The sequence below is a fragment of the Rhinichthys klamathensis genome, unplaced genomic scaffold (assembly GCF_029890125.1).
Source record: "Rhinichthys klamathensis goyatoka isolate OS25496 unplaced genomic scaffold, OSU_Roscu_1.1 h1tg000212l_1, whole genome shotgun sequence".
In the NCBI taxonomy this organism is placed as follows: Eukaryota; Metazoa; Chordata; class Actinopteri; order Cypriniformes; family Leuciscidae; genus Rhinichthys; species Rhinichthys klamathensis.
Window position 1 is genome coordinate 456,420 of NW_026606737.1, and position 16,234 is coordinate 472,653.

The following is a 16,234-nucleotide window of genomic DNA, read 5'->3' on the forward strand; positions in this document are numbered from 1 at the left end:
CTTCTTTGATATGATAATATCATTGTTTCAAAATATTAAAATGCACTTAAAGTTAAGCCAACTCTCAATCCCTCAACAAGAAATTGCTAATCGTAACGCTTTATTTTTTAAGTGTTTGGTACTTGACGTGTATTTAGTTGAGCAAGAGTACTGACGGTTATTACCATTACGTTTTTGTGGACTTGTGTAAAGTATGTTTCTGCCTTACTACTTTGTGTGTTTATCTCAAAACATCTAGTAGTACAGGTCCAGTTGAAATATAACATGTTTTTTTTGGGGTTTAACGGCTTAATGACACGACTTACGTGTATCTTTTGCTGGTTGTTCGCGTTTGTGTCATAGTTACAATGTTCTGTCAGTGATAGCAAAAGTAGCATATATTGTCATCTTTTCTCAATCTTAATCACGTTTTAATTTGTGTTGTCTGGGTGTTTGAATATTTAGGATGCTTGAAAATGTTTCTTCAGCTTGGAAATGTAGTCGCCCACATGGTGAAAAATCGATGGAAAAATGTTGTCAGTGGAAGAAAGGTGTCTATGTACAAATATTATGAGTAGGATGTGGTCTGTGAACATCAGTGTAGGAATTTTCTCGCACTCCATCATGTCTGCGTCACAATGAAAAACGCCTTAATTGGTAAATGAATGTCTCTCGTCGTGTAATGCTTCCATCTGTCTTTTATTCAGTCAGCCTTGTGGGCGTCGTACTGTTTACACAAACTAATGATTTCAAGCGTTAACATGTATGTTAATATGTAGCTGTGAGACTGTACAATGCTGTTTTGTGTGTGGTGAGCTGCTCTGGTCTTATTTTAGAATGTTGTTATAAAATTTTTTTTTTAATAGTATTTATTAATATTTTGAAATGGCTTTTATTTTTTATACTTGTTTTGTTTTTAGTTTAGGTTTCAGTAATTTTGTGCTTTTGTCATTTTTTAAAATTAGTTTCAGATTTTTAATAAACGTCTACTTGGCTTTAAATGTCTATCTTGTAGTAATTTTAGTACTTCGTACTTTAGTCCAATTTTTTTATTTCAGTTAGTTGCCAAGGCAACATTTCAAAATTTTCATGTAATATTTATATTTTCTTTCAGTTTTATTTTAATTAACGAAAACGTATTTTTAAAGGGTTTGTTCACTCAAAAATGAAAATTCTGTCATTAATTACTCACCCTCATGTCGTTCCAAACCCGTTAGACTTTCGTTAATCTTCGGAACACAAATTAAGAGGATTTTTTGAATGAAATCTGAGCGCTTTCTGTCCCTCCATTGACAGCTACGCAACTACCACTTTTAAGCCCCAGAAAGGTATACATTAAAAGTAATCCATGTGACTCCAGTCAGTGGTTTAACCTCAATTTTATGAAGTGACACGAAAACGTTGTTTGCTACAACCCCCCCAAAAAACATAATTTACCACTTTATTTTAAACACACGTTCACACAACAATGTCTGCTTTCGCAACACCCATGCGTTGTGGTGCTCTCATGAACGAGCGTTGAAGATGAATATTTTGTAAATAAAGTGGTAAATAGTTTTTTTGGCACAAACAAAGTACTCGTGTCGTTCATCAAATTGAGGTTAAACCAGTTGGGTCACGGTTATTTTTATGATGTCTTTACTACCTTTCTGGGACTTGAAAGTGGTAGTTGTGCCTTAGACTGTTAGTGGAGGGACAGAAAGCTCTCAGATTTCATTAAAAAGATTATCTTAATTTGTGTTCCGAAGATGAACGAATGTCTTACGGGTTTGATTGACATGAGGGTGAGTAATTAATGACACAATTTTTATTTTGGGGTGAACTAACCCTTTAATAGTTTCAGTTAATAATAAGAACTCAGAGCTTCTCTCATAAATGGTACATTTCCTTAAAGAAACTCTCTCAGGTCAGACAGTTTTTTTTTTATTGAATGCTGCCTTACAGGTTTCCTCTTGCTATAGGCCTATCTAGCCATTTAAATTGAGTAGTTTCTGCCCCACTAACAATAGCAAAATAATGAATGTTTGAACTAGAGTTGTCAAAAAGTCCCGACTTCGGTACCAAGTTGGTACTGAAATTTAAAAAAAAATATGACTCGTTTGAGCGCTGTTGAGCGGAATCGTAAACCCCTCTGATTGCCCATTGTGTTCATGCGCTCATCGAATATATTTGTGATTGGTTACAACGATCAGCGCTTCAAAAACATATCGTAAAAGTACATCAATGACGCTCTTCAGCGAGCGCTTGCACAGATCCAGACGGGAGCGTGTGCTCCAGCTCCTGTTTTTTAAAAACACTTTCAAACACTTCCGTCTGCTCTCAAACGCTCCTGTGCCTTGATCATTGTAGCCAATCATAGACATATCCGATGAGCTCGTGAACACAATGGCCAATTAGAGGTGTTTACAATTCTGCTCAAAGTGTCACAATTTATTTATTTTTGTTGCCAACTCTAGTTTGAACTAGTTTCCTGAACACTTTCATTGGTTGGTCAAACAGATAGTATGATGGTTGAATTGCTACTGGCTGAGGTGCTGATGGCTTTTCTTTAAGTTTAGTTCTGCACAAAATGTAAGTGTAGAATTGAGGGATATTTGTGTCCAGATGTTTTAGGATTGGCCAGTAGTACTGGTCACAGTGATCCATCTTTCCATAGTTCATCTCGGCCTAATTCCTGGGATTACATGGCTTGCCTGATAGAAGCAGCTTCAGAGAGACAATGAGGCCGCTGGATGTCTTAAACTCACACAGCTAATTCTTTTCTAAAGCTCTCCCTGATGTTCAGGCACCCAGTAAAGCCCTCAGGCATATGTATATATAACATAAAGAAACGTGCACTTTATGTGAGAAGTGCTATTTGTAGGATGCACATGTTCCAAATCGGTAATTTATGATGTTTTATTTTGTTTAGGATGTTGTGTTGGATGCTACTGTACGTATTCTACACTATATAGTTGACAAAAAGGCAGCACACTAAACTTTGAAACAGTAATGGTGATCAAAGTTGGGGAAGAAAACAAATTAATTACTAGCTACTAATTACATCTTTAGCAGTGTAATTAGTTTATTGTACTAATTGCTCTCAAAAAGTATGGCACTTATTATATTCTAAATCCCACATCAACTTTGACCAGTACAATACAAAGATAGACATGAAATGCTATTTTAATTCTTTCAAATAAATATAAAATAAATTATTCTTGAACTGACCAAAGTATTTAAACAAAGTTTACATTAAAAACATACATTTTATCATTAGATATTAAATTTTGATGTTAAATCCACTAGTGTTTTAAATAGAGTTGTTGGTATTTAACATATTTAATGCAATTACACCAGAAGTAACTAATTCAATTACAGAAAAACTAAGAGTAATCCCTTACTTTACTTTTTCAAGGGAAAAGTAATTAAATTACAGTAATTAAAGGTGCTCTATGTAACTTTTAGCGGCCTCTAGTGGTGATGTTTCAGATTGCAACCAAATTTTACAAGAGCGCTCGTGCTCGAACTCATAGACAATACCGTCTATTACGCAAATATCTCGGCGAATACTAGACGGATTCGGCGAGCACCGAGCTCGTTGGGACCATCTAGTCGAGCTGAAAAGAACCATATAAGTTCCATAGTTTTTGGTGGTGTTTTCGCGGAGATATTAGCAGAAAACCATCTGGCGCGTGCTGCAAAATTGCGGACGCCGGTGACGTCACGATCTCAGAAAAAAATCGCTCGTATCTCTGGAACGCAAAGACCCAGAGAGCTCAAATTCGGGGGAGGAGGTCCCAGGGGAACCCTTGCCCGAACGCCTCGGGGATGCCCCCTACCGGATCACCGTTCGCTGGGACCCCCGATTTCGAACGGCTATAACTCGGGGAGCCGGGCGAGTTGGACCTCGGGGGTGGGCTCGTTCGAAAGGCCCCGTCCAGCACTACGAACGATTAGAGTCTTGGGAATATTGATCAAAGATTGACTGAGATATAAGCCGAAAAACGCGCGCCTTTAACCGGACGTAACTCCCTGACCGTCTACAATAGACTGTATATAAGGAGAGAGGCTCGGGAGCGCGCATGCACGTCACATCCGTTGGATTTCGCGGTAAATCCGACCCGGAGACTTCACATAGAAATAGGAATACTGGCCTTCAGAGGTAATAGCAAAACTCGACAAGTGGATCATTTTAATGTGTGATTACAACCCCGTCACACACAGGCAATAAAAAAAGGATTCATTTTAGTAGAAAAGTTACATAGAGCACCTTTAATTTCTTTAGTAATGCATTAAACCCCAAACTGATGGTGATCAAATCAGGTTGCTTTCTGAGGGTGTCCAGCTAAAATATTTAAGTTTATATAAGTTTTGCTGATGCTGATTTATAGATCATATTTTTTGCTGATGCATGAGTGTCCTTCTCTAGAAACGCTTTCATATGATCTTTCTGATCCTTTCCTCTCAACCATCATTTCCCACAATATCAGAGTACACGAAGACGTTAAAAGCAGCATGAGAAAAATATCATTCATTTAATGCAAAATCAATATTACATTGTTTGTCTTTGATTTGCATTTCTGATGTCTGTTGGAATGTTTGGCCCAGGGACTGCGCACATTCTTAGAGGTCAAAGCCGTGGTTTTTGCTGGCACAATATATTCTTCCAGACAACGCATGTAGAATTTGTTCTCAGCCTAACCCACGTTTCCTGACCTTAAAAAAGCACAGGGTTGTCTAAATCATTCCTGACTGAAGATTATCCTACTTATAAAGTGCCTTTTTTTTTAAAGGACATTATAAGATGGATAGCTGTAACTGGACCCAGATGGAATTTGCAGACTTTTCTGGGCAAAATCAGTGGATTTCTATTGAACAGGTTTTAAACATGTTTTAGACTTTTTTTTTCTTTTTTTTTTTTGTGGAAATTATTAATTTATTAAATATTTATCAAGAAAGCATTAAATAACAGTTAATACATTACAGTATAATGTTATAAAATAGTTATATTTCAAATACATATTCATAAAAAAATTCTGAAAAAAATGGATCAGTTTCCACAAATATATTAAGCAGCACAACTGTTTCCAAAACTGATAATGATAACTAATATATATATATATATATATATACTATATATATATCTTGAGCAGCAAATCAGCATATTAGAATGATTTCTGAAAAATCATGCGACACTGATGACTGGAGTTGAAATTCAGCTTTGTCATCACAGGAATAAAATTACATTTTAAAATCAATTAAAATCTAAAACAGTTATTTTAAATTGTAATAATAGGTCACATAGGGCTGCGCGAATAATCGCAATTTACATGGAATCGCACTTAAATCGAGTTGGCTATCGTGATTTTGAAATTGCAACGTTTTTTATGCGCAGCTTGTCATTGATGTTCGGCTCTGTAAACGCTGCACTGAAAGCACTGTGAGTTTGAGTCTCTTATAACGTGCATTTGAAAAAGCAACCCGTGTCAAACATCTTTCCAAACATGAGAAGCATTTATGAACCTCTTGTCCAACAAAAGACAACATTTAATAACATGCTTTTACTCAACTCGCTTCATAACGACAGTTGAGCATCCTTCCGTGAGATGATGTTTTATTAACAAGGTTCGGGAGGAACACGTTCTAATGATCAAACAATCAAGTCAGCCAGCTGTCAGCAATCAGTAATCAACTGGTCCACTCAATCAGCACAAATAAAGCCTATAAATACACACAGTCAACTCACCCATATTCCTCGACAGTTTTAAGCATCCCTCCGCCACCCCATCTCCTCACACTTGCCTAGTTATCTTCCTAAACAGAGATAAGGGGGAGTACTCTGGGTTCGGGCCCAATTTCCGAGCTCGGAGCCCTCCCCCCGGACAGCACGCCAAATACGCATAACCATTTTTATTCTCTGATCATTGGTAAGTGTGAACTCGTGAAATGATATTTATTAGTTTTGTTTAATCAATCAAAGCGTTTCAATCTTCTGTTTATTCAGCTATGCAGAGATAGTATGATGCCCATAGGGATTTCCTGGAATGATCATAGACTGTAAAAAAAGATGGATGACGCCCCTTCGCTCTTTTCCATTGGAGAGAACTGAAGCCGCCAGTGTCCCGATATGGCGCTGACATATTGGAATTTGAGTTTGCGCAGTAGCGTTTTCGGGACCAGTCATGCGCAGTAGTGAGCAGGATGTAAAGCCGCGAAATCAAGGCCCCGCCCTCACTCTCGCTGAATCAATCGCAAGCACACGCCCTGCACTTTTCTTAAGTGGCCTTTGTCTGCTCCGTTCCTCTCCAATGATGTCTGCTGATTGCAGTACCTCGTTAAAATAAGGTAAATACAACTACTAACCACATAGTCAACATTATGAAAAAAGGTCCATTGGTGCTTCAGTGACTACTTCGCACAGAGAACCTGTCAATCACAGCTGTCAATCATGATGTCACAGCACCGTTTTATAGCATCAAATAACTAACTAAAAACAAACTTATTTTAAAAACAAACACTTGAAATTACATCAACGTGATAGAAACTACACTAAATGACAGAAAATATCTTTAAAAAAAAGATATGTGAAGTGTAATTTAATTGTTTAGTTGGTCTCGCGTCCCTTTGAATAACACGGGGAGGCGGGGTTTATGACCTATACTAGGACCGGTCACTGGGGGGCGATCGAGACGTTTTGGCTTCACTTTTGAGGGCTTGTGCGGCACGCTTGGGAGTGATGTGTGTTATTGTACTTTTGCGGCGGGGCATATTTGGCGTGTGTGTGTGTGTGTGAGAGCGCCCTCTGGCATTCAGATGGAGCAGCATTTACTACCGATCAGCCGTCCTGCACTGACAAACTGCATAAAATAATCGCAGCCTTTGCCAAATAGCATGCGGTTTCATTGCGATTAATCGTGCAGCCCTAGTTTACAATATTTCAGTATTTACTGTATTCTTGATCAAATAAATGCAGCCTTGGCTAGCATAATGACTTTTTTCAAAAACAATAAAAAAAAAGCGCAATGTGCTCTGATTGGTCGGCTGGACCAGTTTGTTGTGATTGGTCAACTGTTTCGAGCGTGTTTTGAAAATGTCACATCCCTTACCATAACCACGTTTTTCAACACACTACTAACGCAATTCAACCAAGCCTCGCCCCCTTTATTTGCATATACCTTGGGCGGGAATTATTTAAATGAAGAAGAAAATTCAAGACTACAACCGAGGCGTTTCGGGGAGTTCAGAAACAGTGCTTTCTGATATAGAGAATAACTCTTTTGGACTGGATTTTGTACTTTGTAACTTTGCAGAACAGCAACATTAAAGAAAGTTGAAAATGTAAAAAAAATCATAATAGCTCCTCTTTTAGTTAATCAGACAAAATAGTAAGGGATTTTAAAGCTGCCGTCGGCAACATTTTTTTGATCATATTCAGTGAAATCGACACTTTAATCTGACAGAACAACATAAATAAAGTGGTTTTAGAAAAAAACCCGAGCTTCTAACTCCACCTGGAGCGTGTTATTTGTTTTGCAAAAATCCACAGCTCCCGGTTCATCATGTCCAATCAGCGCAGGGGGGTGTGAGATCTGACTGTCAATCACAGATCGGGCACACGCCACCCCTCGCGCACGTTACAATCACATGCACACGCCTGAAGTTCGCGGAAGTTCGCGCAGTAACGAAGAGTGATGGCGGAAAATCAAGTAAGCTCATTTAGAGTATAAATGACGTTAGCAATTGCAATCTATCGGTAGATTAGCCAGGACAGCATACCTCCAAATACTCCATGGTGTTGATGGATGCTGATGAGACGGGCGCGTTCACTGAAAATCTGGTGCACACGCACTGACGAGCATGAACTCGGTGGGAGGGTATCCGTTGATAGTGGGGGAGGGGCATGAGAGTTGTAAACATTCAAATTCAATTTTCCTAAATCCACTCAATCTGCCAGACTTGCCGACTACAGCTTTAATACTGGTGCCTCTGTTGTGTAGACTAATGATCTATCATTGAGCATTGGTATCCTTTATCATGTTACTGGTGCCATTTATATTGCTCATTGTGACTTAAGACCAGTGATGGGAATAACGGCGTTATAAATAACGCCGTTACTAACGGTATTACTTTTTCCAGTAACGAGTAATCTAATTGATTACTCTTCTCATCTTAATAACGCCGTTCCCGTTACTGCCAAAAAATGCGGCGTGTTACTATAACTGATGAAGCTGGGTTTTTTTTTTTTCATCAGACCAACTAGATCTCTGAGCGAGAGGCAAATACTTTTTTTTACTGTTCTTCCTTGGTTAGTGGGCAGAGCACGAGACAAGCGCATAAATGCTGACGACTGAGGTAGAGTAAAATGTCATTGTAAGCCAATCAGAGGTAGAGTTGGGCGGGTGTTCGAAAGCACGCATAGTAGTGATGGGCATTCGGCACTTTTGACTCAGCTCACTGAAAAGAGCCGGCTCTTTTGGCTCACAAACGGCTCTTTAAATGACTTTGACTATAATATTTAAAATTTTATTACATAATTATTTAATTTCTATAGGCTAAATTTGTAAAAATAGAGTCGGCTCTTCAGATATGCGAGCCAGCTCCCGACGTTCACCTAAAAGAGCCGGCTCTTAGAGTCGCCTCATTCGCGAATCGCGAACGACCCATCAAAAGCTCATTCGCGAACGAGTCGATCCATCATCGCTAACGCTCATGAATTGCGAACGACCCATCATAACGCATAGTCGGACAGGACACACAATGAACAACACAAGCAAGCCAGTCAGTCAACGAGAGACAGGTATGGCGACGAGCTTAACAAGCTTGCTTGGGCAATATTATAGCTTGTGTTAAATTTTGCCCAGTTGTGGCCTGTTGAGGGGCAATAAATATCAAAAGTTCCAAAACATCTATTGTGTTATTTGCATTGATCCACTATATAAACATAATATCTACATGGCATTTGATTGGAGGCTAGTCTCACTTTGTCCCACAGCAACATTTTTTTTTTTTTTTTAGATGTGTGTACAATGTTTCATGTTTCTGTTAATAATGTATTGTATTAAGTGTCCATTTCATTATAATATTCAGATTTATCATAAATAATTGAACATGCACATGTATTGTAAGTTCCGTTAAAGAGGGGTAGAGGTGGGGTCACATTTGAGCATTTAAATTTTAATTTTACTTGAAAGTAACGCAATAGTTACTTTCTTAAGTAACTAGTTACTTTTAAAATTTGTAACTGAGTTACTAATTTAGTTACTTTTTGGAAGTAGTAACTAGTAACTGTAACTAATTACTTTTTAAAAGTAACTTGCCCAACACTGCTTAAGACATGGCCTCTCATGGCACTTGCTGCTCATCTTGAGTCTTTATTTCCCCAAGGAGGAACAAACCAGGCGACTGTGCCCTGCATTCTTTCCTCTAGGCCTGTCAGACTCCTGGCCTGCACAAACCGATACATGTTTGACACGCTCTGCTGTCCTTCATAATGTCGTCACTATTTCAGCGCAATTGCTTTTTCTTCTAGCAATCTGTCTTCTCTGACACTATACCCCACAAAAGATATGCACCATGCACACACTACAATGGATGTATTGTTAGAGTCTTGTGTTCGCCCATTCAGAAAGGTGGCTGCACTTTGACCACAATGAGGCCACACCAGTGGTATGTTCTGTTTTCTCTTTCACTGACCCAGCCAAGAGGAATGCTGGGACTTGTGTCGAACATGGCAGCCATTTGTAGGGGAATCGTCTGCTTCTTGGTTTTTAGTTTATGACCAGTCAGAATTGCAGTTTGGTCGCGGATCCCAACTGCGTCTACAGCTCTGCAGAGACTCTCAAATAGTTCTAGAGAGGACACGGAGACTTTACAGAGTATATAATTATGTTGCAAATTTTCCTGTGGTGAGAAGGATGTTTATCAAGGGCCCTCATTTTCGAACCCGCATAGGAGAGGCTCCCGTCTCTGCAAAGGGTTAAGACAAATTCTTGACCAAACTTTGTCAACCATAAACCTTGCAGTGACCTGTTTCTTCCTCTAGCTTGTCTTAATGAGACCGGTGTAATTATAAAGACAAACCTTGCTGCGACAGAACTGATAAGCAAGTAAACATTAAGGCCACTTAAATGCACTCGTTTCACTATGGTTCTATCTCAGCCGTGGAGAAAGTTCACTTAGCATGAGATTTTATTTGGAAGAGGATACGGTTTCTCTCATTACCATTTTTATTTTCCGATTTTAGTATGCTGCTAGAGTTGCCAGCCAGGGTGGAACCAGAGAAACACAGTCAAGGAGAGCATGAAGCACTTCAAGGTAATTTATGTGCAATTTCAGCTTGGTGAATGAAACTCTTTGGCTCCCAGTTCAGCTCACAGGGAAGATGTCTCGGCGCTACTGTCAAAGCTGTTTGTTATTTTTGCAACCTGAGCAATATATTCACCCGACCATCCCAGTTCTGAACTATTAGCCCTCACATCTTTAATTTGTGAGTGTTTAAAGTCAACATGAAATCAAAAATGCTCCTTTTTACTTTTCCTGGTCTTATTGCGCGCAGTTCATTGGTGCATATTATTTCAAACAATAGAAAACAGTTAGTCTTTCCCCCCTTCAGTAACCTGGCTCCATTTTGATATGTAATAACCAAAATCAGTTTCATTTATAAACATGTAAAATTGCCAAAGTAAAATGGGTTTTGAACATCTGCAAAAATAGTTTTCAAATGTAATCTTTTCCCTCTTTTTCCATTTAAAAATATTTATAAAGCCTTGAAATTAAAAAAACTGTGCAAAAATGTGTGTTATCTGTGGTGGGTTGTTGGTCTTAAGCTGGTTTAAGATGGCCTAGCAGGTCTCAGTTCACTTGATTTAGTTCTCCCACCAGTTAACAAATGACCCAAATCAGTCTAAAACAAGCAAAATGTATTTTTAAACATGGCTTCTTCAGCTGGGTTTAAGGCATATAGAGCGACTTTCAAATATTTTAGCTTCACAACAAACTGTTACTTTTGTTTTGCTAATATCAGTGGTTTAAGTGTATTTTGCAGCTAGTTTAAACAGTTACTGCTATTCAGGTACTGCTTTCATATGAGCAGATGTAACCCTTAAATTCCTGGAAAATTCAAGGCCAAAATGAACATGTGCTAGACATACCTCTCCTTGAAAAGCTTCGCTAACAGCCCCATTCAGAAACCCAGGGTTGAGCTCGGCCCTGAATGGGCTTTCAGAGATTTCGAAGGCATAGATTTTATCTGGCTTCCCTGTTGGTTGCTTTTGCCCTCTTCCCACCAGGAGAATGTGTAAGCTTTGGGAAGCAAACTGCATCCAGGCAGTTCCTATAGGGGCACGGCCTACCGTAGGAAGGGAGCTATTGTACTCATTGACTGTAGCCATAGTCACTGATGTTTGTCACTGAGGTCTTTGCCAATGTATTTTGGCATGTTTTTGTATTAATTTAGCCGTGGCCATGGTGACAAGTTTTTGTTACTATGGCAATAGCAGATAGGAATTATGTTTCTGACAAATCAGGTTCTAAAGGGCCACAGAAAAAAAACTAACTCTGAATTCACTTCTCTCTCTCTCACCATCTCCAGGTGATGTGGAAATTGGGATCAATGCCATCTTTTTACAGGCCATTGCCATATGCCACGGTTGGCATGCATTAGTCAACCTGAATGGTCGTTTCTGATTTGTGAAAGTTAAATGCACATAAAAAGCTTTGGCGGGTCAGTTCACCTTCTTGTATAAATAGGTGTAAAGTAATGCCGAGTTCAGACTGCACGATTTTCAAAATAATCGGGTCACTGTTGTTTTCACACTGCATGACTATCTGGGGAAACATTCAGTTGCTGCTGTGTTCACACTGCACGATGGATCGGCGACAGGAGGTTTCACACTGCATGACTTTACAAAAGAAAGAATCGCCGACAACTTCTGCCTGGTCCGCAAACTACGTTTCACAACCAAACAAACGCGAGAAGTGATAGGAAATAACGGAAGATCACGCGTGCGTGAGACCGGAGTTCTCGCGCGACACTGAATTTGTTATTAAAAATGATAGCCTACAAGAAGATTGCGATCCAAATTGTCTGTGCACTGATTAGCGAAAATGAAAAAAATAAATAAATAAACAGTTTATGCAGGAAATGGTTGGGAAGACGAGGGGAGCAAGGACTGTGTTTTGCAAAGAGAGTTGGGGGTAAATAAATACATTTGCAAATGTCCTGCTGTTGCTGCTGGTCATGCAAATGTTTGTGCTTTGTTTCTGTTTGATATAATTGTAAATATAGGCCTATTCTATTAAAATACTGATATTCTGGTCTATAACTCCTCCTCCTCCTCCCTGTATCTTGCTCTCTCATTGGCTGTCGGTCATCGCCGATGTAGTTTTCAGTCAGAACACATTCACACAGCAGGATTGTGAATCGCCGACAGGTCCAGATATTTAGCATGCCAAATATCTCACGGGCGTCGGCGACTCGTCGGCGATTCTCTCAGATCGCGTCTTTGCTCATTCACACTGCGTGATTGTCACTCGCGTGAACGAGCACCGATTTGCCTGTGATTTCGGGCATTTGTCGGCGATTTCTCAAAACCTGTCGGCGAGCCAAAATTGGGGCTAAAATCGTGCAGTCTGAACTCGGCATAAGCTGCAGTGTGGACCATTGCACGTTTGTTTATTGAATATTTTGACTAATCAGAATATGCATTCTAATGCTCTAATTTCCATTTAACCAATCCGTTTAACTCCTTTTATTATCTTTAAATGGATTTCTCCTCTCATTCAGCACAGAAAATGCAAAAAAAGTTTCACTTGGCAACTATTTACATCTTTGGCCCATTCGAGTAGTATGAGTGCTTACATTTAGGAGGTATTGTTAGCAAATAAAATGTTAAGTTATTCCTTTTAGGCACCAAAACATCTGGAATATTGAGATTTAAATAGTTTGAGGTTATATCACTGCTTATTTGGTCTGCTCCTGACATAGCTCAGAGTTCATCAGTAGCATATTATGCATGATTTATGTCATGTGAAAGATAATTCCTACAAAAAGTTTGAAGTAATGTTCACTTTGAAAGAAATGGGATTGCATTGGCATACTGTGCTGGAAAACCTGACAAGTGATCAGCATTCTTGTGAAAGAGAAGCAACATCTGTCTGTCAGTTGTACATTGGAAGAAAAAGCATGATAGAATGTAATGCTCTGGCAAGTCATCCCAACATTATATTCATATTATTTACCCTGTCTCGGGGCATACATTATCAGGCTTTGGGAATTTACAAAGGCCTGTTCAATAAAAAATAAAAAAAAGCAAGTTTTAATTACTTGAACCTTCGCTAAGCTCCACCCCTTGGTTTCTGTTGCCAACTCAGACTAGCTAAAATAAATAATGAACTGAAATTCTGTGGAGTGGTAAAAACTGATTGAATTATTCTATTTGAATTGATAATTAATTGATGTATTTGAGGTGATAACCATAATGCAGAATTTGTATGTAGCTAATTAAAATTAATCAAAATTCATATACACTATTTAACTGTTTTTTAATTTAACTATACAATCTAAGTTTGTCAAGTTTTGAAAAAAATAAAAGTATAAAAACTAAAAGCTTAAAGGTTTGTATGTCTTGTGGACACAGACAATGATGAATGGATGGATGAATAGATGGATGCCACCTTTAGAAATTTGTGTTTTAGTTTATATATTTGATCATATTTAGAAACTTAACTTTCAGTGTGGAAGAACAATTCTATAAATTTCTCTTCCTGTGGGATTTGGCTAATTCAATTCAAATTCCAAATTCTAAACCCTATACCCAGTGTGCGAATTATACATTGACTTTTAGGGGGTTCAGCTTTTTTTAGTTTACCAAGTTCATCACATTTAATTCAATTAGATCTCATTTATTCAACAAAAGTATGCAGTTAATATCCAAAGAAAAACATTCCTCCATTCAGTATGAACTCTACACAATAGCTATTAAAACTGCCTATACTTCAAAACATTGTGGGCCTACATAAGATACTGTGTATTGGCCAAAACAGCAGGCAGTATACTGTAGTAAAATACTGCCTTATGTCTGTTGCTGTTCTCTTACTCATGACATCATCAGTGTTAAAAGAAATCTGAGTGGGAAAGAAGGCCTCTGCTATTTATATGTGAAAAGGTCACTCCATTTACTTTCAGTTTATGACCAACATAAACTATACATGGATAAATGGTATCATGTAACATATATAGTGGCCTGTATTTAATACGAAATTGGTATGAACAATTTAGAAAAGAACAACAACAAAAAATCCTACACCATCCCAGTAAGTGATTCCTAACCATTTCACAGATAAATGGATGATCATGAAAGAATGCACTCACAAACTGTTACTACTGTATAGTTAAAGCGATAGTTCACTCAAAAATGAATTCTGTCATCATTTACTCACCCTCAAGTTGTTCCAAACCTGTATGAATTTTTTTCTCCTGCTGAACACAAAAGAAGATAACCAAAGTGTTGATGGGCCCCATAGACTTCCATAGCATTTTTTTTCCGTATGGCAAACCCTCAACAAACCCCCTGTAATTCGCACCATGTCTATACCATGGTATGACTTGCAATAGTCTTGGATTAGAAAAGTTTGTCTGCTAATATGGCAGACGGCAACAGTTGCTACGGCTGGACCGGTCAGTAACGTTTTTGAGGCGCGGCCTTGCGAAGGGTCAATTGTTTTAAATAAATGTCTCATTTGGGATACAAATCTAAACTAGCTTGTCTAACATGTCTTTGCAGAACTCTTTATCATTTAGCCTTGGCCGTGTGAGCGTCGCCTGGGCCTTGTAAATCCTACATTGCACAAGAAACTTTACAAATCCTAAACACTATCGCCTACAAAGGATCAATTTGCAACTGGGTGCAATCAAAACATCCCAGAAAATATACATGCTCCATGTGGTCACAGCTCATGTTGATGTTACTGAATCAGGACTGCTTCAGTATGGTTGGATTGTCTTGGATTGTTTACAGCGCATCTGTTCTCTCTCAGAGCTGAGCTGTTGTGAAAGATTTATGTTGCAGATCTGACATTAGCTAAGCTTGTGATGAGTTGCCATGGAGATTCCAATTAGTGGTTACACATCATCTTGCCTCAGATATGGTAAGATAATGGATGTCGTCCACAGTGAAATCACTGTACGGGCTAGTTTTCTCTCCAAGTATTACTACATTTTTTAGCGCGCTTCAGAATAAATGTGTCCGTTGCATGTAATTGTATGCATGCAGCGATGATATCAGCACTGCGCACAGCCGAGCCAAAATCAAGAGCAATTTATCTTCATATTCCCTTTTCTGTCGTTTTCACTTACTTTCTCACAGCAATGCACACAAGTAAGCAGAGCAATCGCTAAACTAGCATTTCCTGAAGGAAGCAACGGTACATGCAAGGCAGGAAGTGAATGGTGTTAAACGGGTTGTGCTAACCAGCCAAACCTTGACCACTTAAGTCAATATGCAAATATCATGATGACACCCAGACTTTTTTTGAAGGGATTTAAAAATGTTGATGTCAAATATAAGACTGAAAAATTATGGTGACTGCTAAGCTTTAAATCTGATTTCTTTGCAGAAATGTGAGGCAAAGACAAAGATGGGATTTTTACATTTTCTGAAAAAGCTCACCACAAGATGCTAGGGATTTGTGAGTGGTTGCTATGCGGTTGCTAAGGTAGTTTGTCTGGATTTAGTGTGCTGCTATGTGGTTGCTAGGGCCTTGTTGCATGGTTGTTTGCAAGCACCACTAATAAGAAGTAGGCTGCAATGCAATGCAGTGATTTACAGTGTGCATTGTAAAAGAACTTAACTGCTAACTTGACTATATTTTTCAGTAGCGTGGCAGCGTTTCAGCTGTTTTCAGAATAGTGTAGCTTTCCCACTTCCAACTAGAGCTGCACAAATCTGGATAAACTGAGAAGCACAATGTTTTTGTTTTTGCTTCAAAAAAAGATCATGATTCTCCCACGATAGGCTACTGAACAAAACAACATGTAATTTACTAGAGGTTCTGACAAAATGTTAATTGCTGCAGTCTATTAACTGTTTGAATGAATGATTCAATGGTTATTTGTTATATGAAGCATCAAGTTACTTTCAAAAAGATGCTACTACCTTAGACAACAGTCAGTGTTGCCAAGTTCAAGGTTTTCCCGCAGAATTATTGCTGTGGGTAGTTTTTTTTTTAGTCTGCGGTTTGAAGCACTCCCCCATCATGTTTTTTTTTTTTAGTT